Source organism: Tamandua tetradactyla, chromosome 15, assembly GCF_023851605.1.
Source record: "Tamandua tetradactyla isolate mTamTet1 chromosome 15, mTamTet1.pri, whole genome shotgun sequence".
Taxonomy (NCBI): domain Eukaryota; kingdom Metazoa; phylum Chordata; class Mammalia; order Pilosa; family Myrmecophagidae; genus Tamandua; species Tamandua tetradactyla.
Window position 1 is genome coordinate 67,796,052 of NC_135341.1, and position 20,134 is coordinate 67,816,185.

General features: G+C 38.0%; 1 pseudogene; it reads right to left on the reverse strand.

The window, feature by feature from the left end:
• Nucleotides 1-256: 256 nt before the first annotated feature.
• On the reverse strand, nucleotides 257-574 carry LOC143658036 (transmembrane protein 213 pseudogene; annotated as a pseudogene).
• Nucleotides 575-20,134: the final 19,560 nt, after the last annotated feature.

The following is a 20,134-nucleotide window of genomic DNA, read 5'->3' on the forward strand; positions in this document are numbered from 1 at the left end:
TCCTTTCCTACTTCCTTCCCTTTTTTTTTAACATGGGCAGGCACCGGGAATCGAACCCTGGTCCTCGGGCATGACAGGCAAGCATTCGTACCTGCTGAGCCACCGTGGCCTGCCCCTTCTTTCCCTTTTAAAAGCAACTGAAGCTTGAGGTTGAAAACGACTTTAAAACGAGAGAGACACTTAGAGCTATTCCCTCCTATTCTCTACAGATTGGTGGCACATGACATTCTTGGGATGACGTTTCTAAGCATCACACTTATAAGTCTTTGGGTTTATTTGGAGACGGCTTCATCAGTTTGTCCACACAGAGCAGGATGAGGATGAGAAACCAGAGACTCCAGCCAACAGCAGCAGCAATCCAACTGTATTCATGCACTCCAGGGTGGCAACAGCAGGCAGCTTGAGGGCAGAAGTTGATACCGGGGCACAGCTCCAAGGTCCCGGGGCCTGGGAGGTGGGTGGCCAAGGTTGAAGAGTTGCTGCTGCTTGCCTCTGCCAAGCAAGCTGAGTGGAAGGAGGCGAAGACCAGGCTGGGAGTCAGGGTGGCCCCAGTCATAGAGACGAGACACTTCATGCTGAACGGAGACACATCTGCCTGCATGGTCCCCAGCACTGGGTGCTGACCACCCTGTATCCTGTGTCCTGCCTGTGCCCTGGGCTCGAAGGCTAGGTGTTTTTGACAAAGGAATCGTAATCATACATAAAAAACCAGGTCTGATAGATTTGCTCATTCAATTTTACATAAGGGAATGTCCACATTAACAACCCTCTAGTTTGGCACATTTTGTGGAGAAGAACAGGCTGAGGGACATTGAAAAGGTAAACCCTCTCAGTATTTTCTGATCCCACTCTTTCAGGTTGGATCTTAGCATGAGTCAGTGACTTTAGAAACATCCAGGCAATTAGTGAACCACTAAGGATATGGGGTCAAATGGGTTACTTCCCTGGAAAAAGTCAGGGAAGAACTCTAGCCTTCAGCTCAGTGGTACTTGCACCCAGTCAGGGAGCAGTGGGACAGAGATAGTGGAAGAAAGCAGGGAAATGGGCGGAGCTCCTGTTCCCCAGGTTATATGCTTGAAAAGTAGTGGACAGAGAATGCCCCTGGGATGCTGGAGAAAAAGTGCAAAGGTCTAAGATGACCAAGTGTCTTTTGGGAGAAAGAGGTGGTAGTAGCAGAGATGAATAGTCAGAACCATGATTTCCTCCAGTAGAAAGATGCAGTGTGAGCCCCTCCCCTATCCAAAGGCCAGGCTCACAATGTCTCAGGGGTACAGTCCAGGGAATGGCTCAGACTAGCTTATTATAGCAGACAGTCTTCAAAGGACACCATGAACATTTAATGACTTCATCCTTCTCCACTCACACCACCACAATGCAAGCCACATTACTAATATACCCAGATGCCATCTTGAAGAAGAGCAGAGGTAGAAGGGTAGAATCCTAACTATTTGAGCATTGCCCTGGATCATCTAAGCTGGGACTAAGTATAATCTAGAACTGTTTACATTATTGAATCATTATTGAATGTACTGAGTTTGGCAGGAGGATTGTAGAAGATATTTGTTTCCCAGCCCACAGGCTGGCAAACTCCTCTTACATGCAAAGTCTTCATTCTGTTATATAGCAATCAGCTTTAATTATTAGCAAGTTGACTACCCGGGTTCCTTTCAAATTACTATATGTAAAGGTCAAAGAGTTTTACAAATTGTATGACTATTTCCTTGAGCCGATTTATGTGTGCTTTTTTATTCATAATCTAATTTTTAGTGTTTAAGCTTGAAATGTTCACTAGAACTGAGAGCTATGGATGTTTTTGCATTTGACCTCTACAGAAGTCACAATTTTCTTTCAAAAAAAACCTCCTTTTATGCCTCAAACTGTCACATTGAGGTCCAGTTTCTAATGTGCTAACTCTCCAGTTTTTCTTTAAAAGCACTAACCATAAAACTACAAAAACATATTAGCTTCATGTTTAAATGATGTTCTTATTTTATTTTAGCTATTATAACCATTGAGAGCAAGGGTTATTGTCTCAGCTACCTACAAAGTTTCAGAAATCGAAAGAGATTGGATTTTTCCTCTTCTTAATCCTTAACTGGTTGCAAACATCTATGGGCCATATGGTTGTTTCTTAACATTGTCTAGTGGATCGATATGATGCTTTCATGCCCTTTAGATTAGAGACTTCTGGCTTTAAATCCCCTAACACACACTTTAGGATTAGAACTGATGTCTCATGCACAGCCGTGACCACCCCGTGCTGGGTCACACTTCACAGGTCACATCAGTGATTATTCAGGTGCAATAGGAGCCTGGTGACTTTAAAGGGTAAGCCACGGGGCCTCTCCATCATCTCAGTGCTGCCCGTCCTCCCTCCTTCACCAAGTCAGGTATGAAGCTGGTGTCAATGTAACAGCATGCCAGATGAAGGCTGCCAGGCAGGCATTGCATTTAAAGCTTCAGGGAGAATGGAGGGGAACAGTGCGGTGGCTGCGAAGGCTGTAAAGCTCTCTTCTTCCAAGTTTCTGTTTTGTTGTAAAAAAGTGCAGCCTGCCCACATGTAAATCAACCACACAGTGAAGAGGGCATTTCAGCAATTAGAGTGAACCAAGGCTACTCTTGAGATTATGGTTTCTGGCTACCTTGGAATATTTTATGATAAAGTTCAGATCAGTGCAATTAATGACTCCATGGGGTACAAAAAGGGGACAATTTTTCAACCCATTCTGCAGCCAAGTGACCCAGGGCTGATCATCCCGACCTTGAGGTTTTAATACTTTCCTGGTCAGATCCATAAAATTGGACCCTGGGTTATTATTGCTTTGGGTTATCCTAACTTAACTTTTATATTAACAAGCTTTAGAATATGTTGGGCGCATTTTCTTCTGATTTAAAAAAAAAAATTTCAAGTCTTTGAAAAATATATGATGGGATTATGAATGGCTATATTTATGCATGAAGATACAGTATGTGTGTGTGAAGAGAGAGAGACAAGATAGAAAGCTGATTTAGCAAAGAACTTCATAGATAATATATTTTATTACCACTTAGATTTAATTTGTTTGTTATTCTCACTTAGGTATTCACCTTAAGTACAGCTATTAAGTTGAGGAAATTTGACATTGGCAAAAGGTATGCAGTTCATATTCCATTTTTTCACATTCTCCAATAATGGTCCTTTAGGCATTTTCTCCTCCATTTTTGCATCTGGCCTAGGATCATGTATTGCATTTAAAAGAATTACAATATTTATCCTTTTGCTTCTGGCTTATTTCATGCAACATGTTATATTCATGTTTCTTCCATGTTGTGGCACATATCAGCACACCATTCCTTTTCACAGGAATGGTACATACCACATTTTGTCTATCCATTTATCTGTTGATGGAAACTTAGGGTGCTTCCACCTTTTGGCTATTGTGAATAATGCTGCTATAAATTTTGGTGTACAAACATCTGCTCAAGTCCCTGCTTTAAAGTATTTTTGGTCTATACATAAAAGTGGATTGCCAGGTCATATAGTAGTTCTATACCTAACTTTCTGAGGAACCACCAAACTTTTCCATAGCTACTGTATCACTTTACATGATAACAACAATGTACCAGGATTCCTATTTCTCTGCATCTTTTCTGCACTTATTATTTTCTGTATTTTCATATGTGCTAAGGAATATCTGATTGAGATTTTGATTTGCTTTCTGGAATGTGCAATTTTAATAGGCTTTGCATTTTTTCATCTAACAGATGATCTAGGGACCAAACTTTGAAAAACAAAACAAGCAAAAACCTTGTTACACTGAAGAGTAAAATTTTTCTCCAGGATACTTAGTGGAAATTGAGGGCAAGGAACTCTGGAAAGTTCTTGAACAAATTAAGAACTTGTGAATGGAAATTCAAAACCTGAATTCCTAGCTGAAAGTATGATTATTGTAAAATTATTATTAATATCTGACTTGTCTGGGTTGAATTTAGAATTTACTATACTGCTTTGAAGATTTTGCCAGTTTAAAACTGTTATCTCAGAAAAACCATGTTCTTTAATCCTGAGTCAATATCGTTGGGTAGATCTTCTGATTAGTTGCTTCCATGGAGATGTGACCCACCAAATTGTGGATGGGACCTTTTGATTAGCTGGTTTTCATGGAGATGTGTCTCCACTCATTCCAATATAGTCACTTATTGGAGTCCTTTAAGAGGGAACCATTTTGAAAAAAGCTGCAGAGGTGACACAGGCAGGGACATTTAGAGATAAAGAAAGAAAATGCCCTCTGAGAAGCTGTTTGAAATGAAGAGACCCCAGCAGTTGCCAGCTACGTGCCTTTCCAGTTGACAGGGGTGTTCCGGACCCATTGGATCTTTCCTTGTATGGCTTAGTTTGGACATTTCTATGCCTTGGAACTGTAAACTTGTAATGAAGTAAATTCCATTTTCAAAAGCTATTCCATTTCTGGTATATTGCATTCTGACAGCATTAACAAACTAATACGATGATATAACATATTTAAAGTTTTGCAGTGAGAATGAAGAATGAATTTGGAGTGCATTTTCTCTCTTTCTTGCTGAATATCTGTCTCTCAGTTCTCCTTTCATGTTGACCCCAACCCTGGGTACCTATTTCTCTATTATATCATTGTGTGTCCCTGACTACATTTTGTGTCCCTGACTACATTTTGTGTTTCCTCCTGACTTTATGTTGCCATCACATGGTAAGTCCTACCAGATGATGTCCAAGGAAATTAATCTCCACCAAGAATAATGTGACTATGCTGTCCAGAAGTTTGATCCCAAATTCATGGGGCATACATAAATTCCTGAGCTAAAGGACTGTGATATTTACAGTATGGATAAGTTTATAATTTTTGGCTTTTAAGTTCGATCATTAAAAATATAGCAAAAAAAAAAAAAGAATCAACCAAAGAAACCATAATTAAATATCATACTTAAGCTCTGTTTTGGGAACTAGCCTTCTGCTTTGGTGGTCAGTGCATGCATCATCAAGTCTCACATTTTCAAATGGCATGATTTATAACTGATCACATTCTCTCAATATGCTTTCTTTCAATGTGTTCTAGTTTCTAACTCCATGAATTTGTATGTTCTAATTATTTCATATATATGAAGTCCTACATTATTTGTTCCTTTCTGCGTGGCTTTTTTCACTCCAGATGGTAATTTCAAGGCTTATCCATGTTGTAGCATGTATTGTAATTTCATTAATGTTTACAGCTGAATAATATTTTATTGTATGCATGTATAATATTTTGTTCTCCATTCATCTCTTGATGGACACTTGGATTGTTTCTACCTTTTAGCTACTGTGAATAATGCTGCTGTGAATAATGGTGTTCCAATATCTGTTCTAGTCCCTGATTTCAATTCTTAGGGTTACATACCTAGAAGTAGATTGCTGTATTATATGATAATTCTGTATTTAACTTTCTGAGGAAGAATCAAACTGTTTTCCATAGTGGTTGCACCATTTTACATACATTGTTCATTTTACAACAATGAACATGTGTTCCTATTTATTCACATCTTCTCAAACACTGGTTATTTTCATTTTTTGTGATAGTAGCCATTCTAGTGAGTGTGAAATAGTATCTAAATGTGATTTTGATTTGCATTTCCCTAATAACTAATCATAGTGAATATCTTTTCTTGTGCTTATTGGCCATTTGTATATTTTCTTTGGAGAAATAGCTGTTCAAGTCTTTTGCCTATTTTTAAATTGAGTTATTGGTCTATTTTGTTGCTGAGTTGTAGGATTTCTTTATATTTTATGGATATTAAACCCTTACAGGAAATGTGGTTTGAAATCGTTTTTCCCATTCTGTAGGTTCTCTTTTACTTTCATGATAAAGTGCTTGATACAAAATCTTTAAAACTAATTTTTTTTAGTTTTGAAGAAGTCTCATTCATCCATTTTTTTCTTCAGTTACTTATGCTTTGAATATAATGTCAAAGAAGCTATTGCCTAACACAACATCCTGAAGATGCTTCCCTATGATTTCTTCTAGGAGTTCTAAATTGCTGGTTCTTGTATCTAGGTCTTTGGTGCATTTTGAGCTAATTTTTGTACTTAGTGTAATGTAGGAGTCAACCTTCAATCTTTTGCAGAAGGAAATCCAGTTTCCAAGTACCATTTGTGTGAGACTATCCTTTCTTAATTGAGTGGACTTGGTGTATTTGTCAAATATCAGTTGGCAATAAATGTGAGGGCTGATTTCTGAATTCTCAATTTGATTCCATTGGTCTATCCTGGTGCTGGTTTATGCTGTTTTTTTGTTTGTTTGTATGTTTGCTTACTGCAGCTATGTAATAAGTTTTAAAATTGAGAACTGTGACTCCTACAACTTTAGTATATTTTTTCAAGATGGTTTTGGCCATCCAGAGCCCTTTAGCCTTCCAAATACATTTGATGCTTATCTTTTTCATTTCTGTAAAGAAGGTTGTTGGAATTTTGATAAGGATTGTGTTGAATACATATATCACTGGTTAGAATTGACATCTTTATAGTGTTAGCCTTCTAATCCATGAACATGGTGTTTTAGTTTATTAATGCTGCTGGAAATGCAACATACCAGGAATGGGTTGACTTTTATAAAGGGAATTAACCAAGTTACAAGTTTATCGTCTAAGGCTATAAAAATGCCCAAACTAAGACATTCAGAGAAATATGTCTTGATTCAATAAAGGGTTGATGATATTTAGAGTTTCTCTGTCAGCTGGGAAGGCATATGGTGATGTCTGCTGGTCCTTTGGCTTCTGACTTCAAGGCTAAAAAGAAGCTTCCCCTGGAATGTTTTCTTTCTGCATTGCCAAATGTCTCTGTCTGTGTCAGCTCTGAAGTTTTTTCCAAACTGGTTCTGTCTTAACAGACTCTCATAAGTGACCCACCTGGAATGATTGGAGACACATCTCCATGAAAATCACCTAATCAAAGGGTCCCACCCACAATTTGTTGGATCATATCTTCATGGAAGCAACTTAATAAAAAAGATCCCACCTAAAAATACTGAATCAAGATTAAAGAACGTGGCTTTTCTGAGGTACATAACAGTTTCATACCACCTCTCATTGAATTCTATTCCATTTATTTAAGGATTCTTTAATTTATTTCAGCAATATTTTATTGTTTTCCATGTACAAGCTTTCCATCTTTGGTTAGATTTATTCCTAGATATTTGACTCTCTTAGTTGCTATTATATAAATGGATTTTTCCCCCTTGATTTCCTCCTCAGATTGTTCATTGCTAGTATATAGAAACAGCATTGATTTTTGCGTGTGATCTTGTACCCTTCCACTTAGTGAATTCATTAACTAGTCTAGTATTTTTGTTGTGGGCTTTTGAGAATTTTCTTCATGTAAGTTGATGTCTTCTGCAAATAGGAAGAGTGTTGCTTCTTCTTTTCAAATTTGGATGTGTTCATTTTTTTTTCTAGCCTAATTGCTCTGGCTAGCATGTCCAGTAAAATATTGAATAATAGTGATTTTAGGGACATTCTTGTCTTGCTTTTTATCTCAGGGGGAAAGCTTTCAGACTTTCATCACTGGGTATGATGTTAGTTGTGGATTTTTCACATATGCCCTTTGTCATGTTGAGGACTTTTCCTTCTATTATTTTGTGAATAATATATTCTGGTTTTATCAAGAAGCTATGCTGGATTTTGTCAGTTATGTACCCCAGGAAAGCCAGGTCCTTTAATCCTCATTCAATCTTACTGGGTGGGATTTTTAAAAATTGTTTGCATAGGGATGTCACCCACCTAATTGTGGGTGGTAACTTTTGATTAGATGGTTTCCATGGAGATGTGTCTCCACCAGACAAGGCAGGGTTGCTTACTAGAGTGCTTTTAGAAGGAGCCATTTTAGAAAGTGCAGGCAGAGCCATGAGAAATAACAGAGCTGATGGAAACTTCAAAGCAGAGCTGACACAGATGCCAACACTTGGAGAACAGAGAAATGGATGTTTGGAAATGCTTGGAGCCCAGCAGATATTGCCATGAGATGTTAAGCAAGCCAGAAACTGGAGAAAGCCAAGGGAAGCCAAGAAATGAAAGCCAGCCCTGGAGAAGCAAAGTGAGGAACCCCCACAGGAACAGAGGTTGAAGGCATTGGAGCCCAGGAGCAAGGGACCAGCAGATGATGACCACAGGACTACTCAGCTGACAGGTGTTCCTGACCCATCAGCCTTTCTTGAGTGACAATAACTTCTTGTTGGTGCCTTAATTTGGGCACATTCACTTCCTTAGAACTGTAAACATGTAGCTTATTAAATTCCCCTTTTTAAACGCCATTCTAGTTCTGGTATATTGCATCCAGTAACTTACTGATTAATAACAGTGTGCTGTTAGATTTGGCTTGCTTGTATTTTGTTGAGGATTTTTGCATCTATATTCATAAGTGCATTAGTTTGTACTTTTCTGTTCTTGTGGTACCTTTATCTGGCTTTGGCTTTAGGGTGCTATAGGCATCATAGAATGAGTTAGGAAGTGTTTCCTCCTCTTCAATTTTCAGAAGTGTTTGAGTAGGATTGGTTCTAATATTTCCTGGAATGTTTGGTAAAATTCACCAGTGAAGACATCTGGTCTTGGACTTTTCCTTTTTGGGAGGTTTATGATTATTGATTCAATCTCTTTATTATCATTGGCCTGTTAAGATCTGCTATTTCCTCTAGACTCAGTGTAAGTTGTTGCATGCTTCTAGAAATGTATCCATTTCATCTAAGTTGTCTAATTTCTTGGTAGACAGTGGTTCATTGAATCCTCTTGTAATTAGCTTATTTTTGTGTGAAAAGTATGAGTGTCCCCTCTTTCATTTCCAATTTTAGCTCTTTGTATCCTATTTATTTTTCCTTTGTCAGTCTACAAAATGTTTGTTGATTGTATTGATCTTTTCAAAGAAACAACATTTTGTTTCATTTATTCTGTATTTTTTTCTCAATTTCTTTTATCTCTGTTCTAATAGTTCTTGTGTCCATCTTTCTGCTTGCTTTGGATTTAGTTTGCTTTTCTTTCTTTTAGTTCGTCCATTTGTGAGAGTAACTTTTGTTCTTTCTTTTTTTCTTTCTTCTCTTTCAGAGAAAGCCATAATGCATGTATTAGTATGCTTTGATGATGTCCCATAGGTCTCTTAGACCTGTCCATTTTTTTCCTCTTTTCTTTTATTTCTGCTTTTCAGCCTTGTGATAGTTAGGCTATGGTGTCAACTTGGCCAAGTGATGATGCCCAGTTGTCTGGTTAGGCAAGCACTGGTCTGACTATTGCTACAAAGTTATTTCATAGCTAGTTGTAAACTGGAAGTCTGGTATATTAAATCACCAGTCAGTTGATTGCATTTGTGGCTAATTACATTTGTGATCAACTAAGACATGTCTCCCACCAATGAGATAATACAATCAACTGGAGACTTTTAAAGGAAGAAGAGACACTTTGGTTGCTTCTTCAGTCAGCAAGTATTTCAGTCTGTCCTGCAGAGTTCATCCAGACCCTTCATCAGAGCTGCCAGCTTCACAGCCTTCCCTGGGGATTTGGGACTCTTACATTCCCATGGTTGCATGAGATACCACTATAAATCTCATATTTACAGATCTCTCCTGTTGGTTCTGTTTCTCTAGAGAACCCTGCCTAACATAAGCCTGAATCATTTCAATTTTCTCATTTTGAAGGCCACTAATATTTCTTCTGGAAACTCTAACATGCATTGAAAACCTCTAGAGAATTTTCTTTTCAGTTATTTTGGTCCTCAACTGTAGTATTTCTGCTTGCCTTTTAAAAATTTCCATCTCCTTATTGAGATTCATTCATTATTTTCCTGATATCATTTAGTTCTTTCTCTGTGTTTTATCTTTGAGATCATATTTTAAAAGTAAATTTCTGGATATATCCAAAGACTGGTTTTCTTCATTGATGATTTCTGAAGTTTTGTATTGTTCCTTTGGTTTAACCTACATTTCCTGTTTAACTTTTTTTTTTTAACATGGGCAGGCACCAGGAATCAATCTCAGGTCCTCTGGCATGGCAGGCGAGAACTCTGCCTGCTGAGCCATCGTGGCCCATCCTTCTGTTTAACTTTTCTGTATACTGTATATTCTATGTGTTAACTCTAGGATTTAGTCCCTGAGCATTCTGTTCCTTAAGTTTATATCCTGATAATGTTTTGATAGAAATGTCCTTGAGAACCACATTCTAGCAAAAATATCAAACCAATATAAAACACACACTTCATAGTCTGAAAACTGGCTCTATGATGTTTGGTACTCTCTTTCAGAGTTTGACCCTCTATCAAGAATATTGGCCTGAGGTAAAAGTGTAGCATCCTCTCTTTTTCTGAACCTGTATCTTCCCTTGTCATAGGCCTGTCTTGTGCCATATATAGGAATCCTAATGGTCCTTTTACTCCCTATCAGATAGGCTTTCCCCTCTCTTGGGCTCTATTATATGTCTTAAAGCTGGTAATCCTTTGCCCCAGGCCACTTAAATTTACTTGTTTCTTACATCCTTTAGCTGTCTGCACACTACTTCTGGATGCAAGGTAGTTCTTGGAGGAGGAACCACAGATGAATGTCCTGGTTCACTCCTCCAGGAAGCCATAGACTGATAGACTGACAGTGACATTCAGGTACTTCAGTATGCATATAGGGGTTACTCTGTTCCCTTTAAAACAGGACCAGGTACCCCCATTGGAAACACTGGCTGGCTTTAAACTATACCAAGAGTAGCACAAGCTTCTCCTAATGGTTTTTCATTGCATATTCTTGATTTAAAACTTTTCAAGCTACTACTACTCTTAACTGTTTTTGGAGTTTTGAGGACGATGGCTCTGTCAGCTTCTACTACTTGTTCAAAAATTCTGTGAGTAAACAGAACCCTGGACCATTTTATGCCACCATCTTGGTTGGCTGGATATCTGTCTTATTTTGTATAAGAGTCAGTAATAAATTAATGAGAGAATTAATTAACTCTCAGAATAAATTAACTCTCAGTTAACTTTGTAAAGTTGATTGGCTAATCCCAAAAGATTGGGATTGTTAGCTAAAATATATTGGTCACATAGAAATGCAAGAGAGAATTAAGAGATATATTTGAGTTAAGAACAAAAGCCGAAATTAGTAAAGCTGGAAGACATCTAATAAAAATATACTTCTGCAGTATGGTATGGAATATGCGGTGAGACCTCCGAGACTCTTGAGGAGGGAAACCATGACTTGACTTTGTTGTACATACTCAACACATGTTTGTTTTTGATGAGAAAGAACATGGTTCTTATTAAAGTCAAACAAAAATAAAAGAAATAACCTGGTAATTTTCTTCTAATTTTAGTTTCATTCAATTGTGAGAACATTTTATCAAAAACTTAAATTTATCTCCAAAACTTTTCTTCAGCCATTTTGTAGTAAGATTAATTTAACTTTATTTGTATAAGTATCTGCAACTTTAAAAATAAACTATAGAAAATTTATTATTTTTTAGGAAGAAATAATAGTAAAGTTTAAAAAATTCTGAGTGTAGCTTTATTTATGATATTAAGAATCCTGGGAGACTTTCTCATCCATTCTTGCTGTTGGTGACTATTTACCTGGACTTAAATTAAATGTTCAGACCCCAGTTCAGGTATTTGGATTAGAGGATAAATCATAAAAAAGTGTCATGTAACCTGAAAATTCTATGTACCTAGTAGATGCTTATTTAAGTGAATTAAATTATTTAAAAGTATCATCCTTTTTCTAAAGAAAGTCACAAAATACTATATAACAAGTGAAAATAACTAATCAAGGAAAACTGAGCAATTATAAGAATAAAGATATGAACATAAGGTAAATTTAGGGGTGAAATTTGAATGCAGACTGTGTACTGTAAGATCCTTTGGGAATGATTCCAAAATTGGCCTCTGAACTTCCTGACAACCAATAAAAGAAAAACATCACTATATATATATAATATATACATCTGTAAGATTAAATAAATCAATTGTTGAAAGGAAGCAATTTTACCTGTAGTAATTTTAGGAAGACATTAGGAGGACATATGGTGAAGTTATGAATGATGTTCTCAGCAACATTCCCACAGTAACGCTCATCACTGTGTGTGGATGGCACACTACCAGTGTGATTCAATGAAAATATTTTTTCCTTTGGGAAAAGAGGGTACAGAGTAAAAGGTGCCCCATTATATAGCTCTATGGTGGTATGGTTCTATCTGAAGATAAATTGTTTTGAATGTTGGAGGAATGGATGGACTACTTGTCCTTCAGGCAATTCTCCAGAAATATTGCCTTGACCAAATTTTTTATATGTCTTGATTATCAGTGAATTTGAGATTATACTCTCTGACAAGCACTTGGACCAGAAAAATTTTCTCATGCTAACTATGATGTCAGTGTTCAGGTGCTCTGAGGATAGTGCTGACATCATCTCTGAGATTTGAAAAGCTTGGATTAGGAGAAAGCCCTACGACCTCACAAAGGTGGGCAGAGAAAGTACATGAGGGCAGTAATATGATTTTTCTTTGAAAGGAAAATGGGATCTGTTCTGATTCATAAGCAAATAGTCAATAAGACCTTTTAGTTAGATGTTACAAAGCATGGCTATTCTAAGTTTAATCTGGAAAATGTCTACTTTAGCCATAAAGAAGTCTTAGCAAAGTGTTCATAGAATGTTGAATTTTTAAAACAGTGAATTTTTCAAGGTAAAACATTTCACAAAACACACCCATTAGTAACTAAATGAGTTTATTTTCTGTGAGGAGTTTCTTGCTCTCAGTGTTGCAGAATGATTACCTGGGTTTTTCAGTTTTTGAGAAATTGATAACATGCCCTTCTTTTTGACAGCTATTACAAAACCACTGCAAATGTCTATGGAAGTCATGGCTGGATTATAATAATAGAAGAAACATATTCAACTAGGGACTCAACTACTTAATAGATGTGCAAAATTTTTCCACCAAAGAAAATCTATTTATTTCCTCTCTGAGATAGCAAAAATAGCTGGTAAGCTATTTTTATTTTACTGGTGGATCTTCTTAAGGAAAATAATTTTAAAATGTGGTTTTCTCTTCAATGTATTTAATAGTTGAATCAGGTATAGAACAAATATTTCTGATTGGCTTCAATTCTTGCCTAGTTATTTTTCAAGACTGGGAAATGCTCATATAGCAAGTAAAGAATTAATCAACTAAACATATCTTGGCTTCTTTCTTCAGTGGTTTCCATGTATGTCAGAGATGAGCAATGCTACTTCCTTTGAAGAAATTAAAACCAAATCTTTGAAATGTATCTATTTTGTCCTCTCTTTACTATACAACTCTATCTGCTTATATGTATTGATTTTAATTAGCATATCAAGGATTGACATTGAAAAAAACACCCAGGATGGTTTCTTCCATTTTCCTACTCCTCTACTGAATGGCTCAAGATTTAGGCCAGACCTCTTCAACCACCACTGGGCCTGGAACAAAGTACATTGTAGTTCAGTAAAAAATTAGAAACATCTTGATAGATGTTGGAAATAGTTTTTGTGTTATGCTGTATGTCCTAAGAAAGCTAGTAAAGGGTTCTAAAAAGGATAATTGGGCTGAAGGAATATAGGAAACTGAACTTTCCTGTTATAGGCCCTACTAACCTGGGGTGGGTCCTGTCTGTTTTCTCTCCTCACCCTTTCATCTTGCTTATTCCCATCTTCAATCTTCTTTGCTTTGGATGAATGGCTAGGGTAACAGCTGTATTCTGCACCTACCCATTAACAATCTGCCTCTGCCCTCATTTGTTGATGTATCCTCTTAAGATTGGGTTTCCTTCAAGTGGGAAGATCCAATTTAATGGAGTTTTGACACTGTACTTCAGTCATGGGAAGGACACATATGTATGTCTGTCTGTATGTGTGTATTCATGCTTATCAAGATGTGATTCAAAAAGAAGCAGTAGCTCAGTTTCCTTGTCTCTGAAAATGAAGCAGATAGGAGATCGGGGCCAAGATGGCGGCTTAGTAAGGTGCGCGTGTCTTAGTTTCTCCTCCAGAACAACTACTAAATAACCGGAATCAGTACAGAACATCTCCCAGAGCCACGACAGAGACCGGACACACAGCGCACCCCAGTCTGTACTGCTGGACTGACTGCGAGACTCCGCTGCGGTGAGATTCCCGAGCAGTGCGCGCTTCCCCGGGCCGCGGCGGCTGGTGGTCGGCGCCCCTCCCTCCTTCCTTCCTGGGCTGGCTGAGAGTCTCAGAGAGGCAAGTTCCCCAAGTCACGGCGGCCAGCACCCCTCCCTCGTGGGCAGCTTCCCGAACTGGCTACGAGTCTTGGATCAGTGAGATCTCCAAGCCGCGGCGGCCGGCAACCAGCTCCTCTGCCCCACAGGTGGCTTCCCGGTCCGGCAGTGGGTCTCGGATCAGTGAGATTCCCAAGCCGCAGCGGCTGGTGCCCCTCCCCCACAGGTGGCTACCTGGAGGGAAAGGAAAGAGTCTCCAACAGTAGCAGGGACTGAGTCCAACCAAACACCAATAGTGACATTAATAAACAAATTCTGACTACTAAAAATAGGCCCCCAGCTCAGGCAAAACTGATCAAGGCGCAAGTCGCCTATTGGGCTAACTGAAAAAGAGGAAAGGGGGTGAAACAGAGCCTTCTGCGGCTGTTTCTACAGAGGCTTGGTGCCTCTGGGCTCAGCGCTGGGATTACACAGGTTGCAACTGCCCCAAATGCAGAAATAGACTGCTTTCAGGGCTCTCTACCACCTGAAACTTCCCCACAGAAGGGGTAAAACGCATCTCAGGTGGAATCCCTCTCTCAAGGAATTCAGATCCCAGGACTTCACAATTTGAAGCCATTACAACCAGCCTACAACCTTTCCTCTGTCTCCACCACGCACACAGCAGGGAGAGCCTTCCAAAGTTAAAGGAGCCACAACATCTTTAGCTGGTGAGACTGGCAGACAGACAAGCACCACATACTGGGCAGGATAAGAAAAACAGAGCCCAGAGACTTCACAGGAAAGTCTTTCAACCTGCTGGGTCTCACACTCAGGGAAATCTAATTAAAAGTCCAGACGCCAGCAAAAAAATAACAAATTACACCAGGAAAATTGAAGATATGGCCCAGTCAAAAGAAGAAACCAATGGCTCAAATGAGATACAGGAGCTGAGACAACTAATTCTGAATATACGAATAGAAATGGAAAACCTCTTCAAAAACCAAATCAATAAATTGAGGGAGGACATGAAGAAGGCAACAGCTGAACAAAAAGAAGAAATGGAAAGTCTGAAAAAACAAATCACAGAACTTATGGGAATGAAAGATACAGTAGAAGAGATGAAAAAAACAATGGAAACCTACAATGGTAGATTTCAAGAGACAGAGGTTAGAATTAGTGAACTGGAGGATGGAACATCTGAAATCCAAAAAGAAACAGAAACTATTGGGAAAAGAATGGAAAAATTTGAGCAGGGGCTCAGGGAATTGAATGATAATATGAAGCGCACAAATATACATGTTGTGGGTGTCCCAGAAGGAGAAGAGAAGGGAAAAGGAAGATAAAAACTAATGGAAGAAATTATCACTGAAAATTTCCCAACTCTTATGAAAGACCTAAAATTACAGATCCAAGAAGTGCAGCACACCCCAAAGAGAATAGATCCAAATAGGCGTTCTCCAAGACACTTACTAGTTAGAATGTCAGAGGTCAAAGAGAAAGAGAGGATCTTGAAAGCAGCAAGAGAAAAACAAGCTGTCACATACAAGGGAAACCCAATAAGACTATGTGTAGATTTCTCAGCAGAAACCATGGAGGCTAGAAGACAGTGGGATGATATATTTAAATTACTAAAAGAGAAAAACTGCCAACCAAGACTTCTATATCCAGCAAAATTGTCCTTCAAAAATGAGGGAGAAATTAAAACATTTTCAGACAAAAAGTCACTGAGAGAATTTGTGACCAAGAGACGAGCTCTGCAAGAAATACTAAAGGGAGCACTAGAGTTAGATATGAAAACACAGAAGAGAGAGGTGTGGAGAAGAGTGTAGAAAGAAGGAAAATTAGATATGATATATATAATACAAAAGGCAAAATGGTAGAGGAAAGTAATACCCAAACCGTAATAACACTAAATGTTAATGGACTGATTCCCCAATCAAAAGACATAGACTGGCAGAATGGATTAAAAAACAGGATCCTTCTATATGCTGTCTACAGGAAGCACATCTTAGACCCAAAGATACACATAGGTTGAAAGTGAAAGGTTGGGAAAAGATATTTCATGCAAATAACAACCAGAAAAGAGCAGGAGTAGCTATACTAATATCCAACAAATTAGACTTCAGATGTAAAACAGTTAAAAGAGACAACGAAGGATACTATCTACTAATAAAAGGAACAATTAAACAAGAAGACATAACAATCATAAATATTTATGCACCGAATCAGAATGCCCCAAAATATGTGAGGAATACACTGCAAATACTGAAAAGGGAAATAGACACAAAAACCATAATAGTTGGAGACTTCAATTCCCCACTCTCATCAATGGACAGAACATCTAGACAGAGGATCAATAAAGAAACAGAGAATTTGAATAACACAATAAATGAGCTAGACTTAACAGATATGTATAGGACATTACACCCCACAAAAGCGGGATACACCTTTTTCTCAAGTGCTCATGGATCATTCTCAAAGATAGACCATATGCTGGGTCACAAAGCAAGTCTCAGCAAATTTAAAAAGATTGAAATCATACACAACACTTTATCAGATCATAAAGGAATGAAGTTGGAAATCAATAACTGGCAGAGCACCAGAAAATTCACAAATACGTGGAGGCTCAACAACACACTCTTCAACCAGTGGGTCAAGGATGAAATTACAAGAGAAATTAGTAAATATCTCGAGGCGAATGAAAATGAAAACACAACATATCAAAACCTATGGGACGCAGCAAAGACAGTGCTAAGAGGGAAATTTATTGCCCTAAATGCCTATATCAAAAAAGAAGAAAGGGCAAAAATTTAGGAATTAACTGTCCACTTGGAAGAACTGGAGAAAGAACAGCAAACTAACCCCAAAGCAAGCAAAAGGAAAAAAATAACAAAGATTAGAGCAGAAATAAATAAAATTGAGAACATGAAAACAATAGAGAAAATCAATAAGACCAGAAGTTGGTTCTATGAGAAAATCAACAAGATTAATGGGCCCTTAGCAAGATTGACAAAAAGAAGAAGAGAGAGGACGCAAATAAATAAGATCAGAAATGGAAGAGGAGGGCAGGCCACAGTGGCTCAACAGGCAAGAATGCTTGCCTGCGATGCCAGAGGACCTGGGTTCGATTCCTGATGCCTGCCCATGCAAAAAAAAAAAAAAAAAGAAAAGAAATGGAAGAGGAAACATAACCACTGACCTCACAGAAATAAAGGAGGTAATAACAGGATACTATGAATAACTTTACGCTAATAAATACAATTTAGATGAAATAGACGGGTTCCTGGAAAGGCATGAACAACCAACTTTGACTCAAGAAGAAATAGACAGCCTCAACAAACCAATCACAAGTAAAGAAATTGAATCAGTCATTCAAAAGCTTCCCAAAAAGAAAGGTCCAGGACCAGACGGCTTCACATGTGAATTCTACCAAACATTCCAGAAAGAATTAGCACCAACCCTGCTCAAACTCTTCAAAAAAATTGAAGTGGAGGGAAAGCTACCTAATTCATTCTATGAAGCCAACATCACCCTCATACCAAAACCAGGCAAAGATATTACAAAAAAAGAAAACTACAGACCAATCTCTCTAATGAATATAGATGCAAAAATCCTCAACAAAATGCTAGCAAATCAAATCCAGCAACACATTAAAAGAATTATACATCATGACCAAGTAGGATTCATCCCAGGTATGCAAGGATGGTTCAACATAAGAAAATCAATTAATGTAATACACCATATCAACAACTCAAAGCAGAAAAATCACATGATCATCTCAATTGATGCAGAGAAGGCATTTGACAAGATTCAACATCCTCTCCTGTTGAAAACACTTCAAAAGATAAGAATACAAGAGAACTTCCTTAAAATGATAGAGGGAATATATGAAAAACCCACAGCTAATATTATCTTCAATGGGGAAAAATTGAAAACTTTCCCCCTAAGATCAGGAACAAGACAAGGATGTCCACTATCACCACTGTTATTCAACATTGTGTTGGAGGTTCTAGCCAGAGCAATTAGACAGGAAAAAGACATACAAGGCATCAAAATTGGAAAGGAAGAATTAAAACTATCACTGTTTGCAGATGATATGATACTGTACGTCGAAAACCCTGAAAATTCCACAGCAAAACTACTAGAGCTAATAAATGAGTACAGCAAAGTAGCAGGTTACAAGATCAACATTCAGAAATCAGTAGTGTTTCTATACACTAGCAATGAGCAAGCTGAGGGGGAAATCAAGAAATGAATTCCATTTACAATTGCAACTAAAAGAATAAAATACCTAGGAATAAATTTAACTAAAGAGACAAAAGACCTATACAAAGAAAACTACAAAAAACTGTTAAAAGAAATCACAGAAGACCTAAATAGATGGAAGGGCATACCGTGTTCATGGATTGGAAGACTAAATATAGTTAAGATGTCAATTCTACCTAAATTGATTTACAGATTCAATGCAATACCAATCAAAATTCCAACAACTTATTTTTCAGAAATAGAAAAACCAATAAGCAAATTTATCTGGAAGGGCAGGGTGCCCCGAATTGCTAAAAGTATCTTGAGGGAAAAAAACGAAGCTGGAGGTCTCACGCTGCTGGACTTTAAGGCATATTATGAAGCCACAGTGGTCAAAACAACATGGTACTGGCATAAAGATAGATATATTGACCACTGGAATCGAATAGTGTGCTCAGATATAGACCCTCTCATCTATGGACATTTGATCTTTGATAAGGCAGTCAAGCCAACTCACCTGGGACAGAACAGTCTCTTCAATAAATGGTGCCTAGAGAACTGGATATCCATATGCAAAAGAATGAAAGAGGACCCGTATCTCACACCCTATACAAAAGTTAACTCAAAATGGATCAAAGATCCAAACATTAGGTCTAAGACCATAAAACAGTTAGAGGAAAATGTAGGGAGATATCTTATGAATCTTACAATTGGAGGCAGTTTTATGGACCTTAAACCTAAAGCAAGAGCACTGAAGAAAGAAATAAATGAATGGAAGCTCCTCAAAATCAAACACTTTTGTGCATCAAAGAGCTTCATCAAGAAAGTAGAAAGACAGCCTACACAATGGGAGACAATATTTGGAAACGACATATCAGATAAAGGTCTAGTATCCAGAATTTATAAAGAGATTGTTCAACTCAACAACAAAAAGACAGCCAACCCAATTACAAAATGAGAAAAAGACTTGAACAGACACCTCTCAGAAGAGGAAGTACAAATGGCCAAAAGGCACATGAAGAGATGCTCAATGTCCCTGGCCATTAGAGAAATGCAAATCAAAACCACAATGAGATATCATCTCATACCCACCAGAATGGCCATTATCAACAAAACAGAAAATGACAAGTGCTGGAGAGGATGCGGAGAAAGAGGCACACTTATCCACTGTTGGTGGGAATGTCAAATGGTGCAACCACTGTGGAAGGCAGTTTGGCGGTTCCTCAAAAAGCTGAATATAGAATTGCCATATGACCCAGCAATACCTTTGCTAGATATCTACTCAGAGGACTTAAGGGCAAAGACACAAATGGACATTTGCACACCAATGTTTATAGCAGCGTTATTTACAATCGCAAAGAGATGGAAACAGCCAAAATGTCCATCAACAGACGAGTGGCTAAACAAACTGTGGTATATACATACGATGGAATATTATGCAGCTTTAAGACAGAATAAACTTATGAAGCATGTAATAACATGGATGGACCTAGAGAACATTATGCTGAGTGAGACTAGCCAGAAACTAAAGGACAAATACTGTATGGTCCCACTGATGTGAACCGACATTAGAGAATAATCATGGAATATGTCATTGGTAACAGAGACCATCAGGAGATAGAAATAGGGTAAGATAATGGGTAATTGGAGCTGAAGGGATACAGACTGTGGAACATGACTGGATACAAAAACTCAGAAATT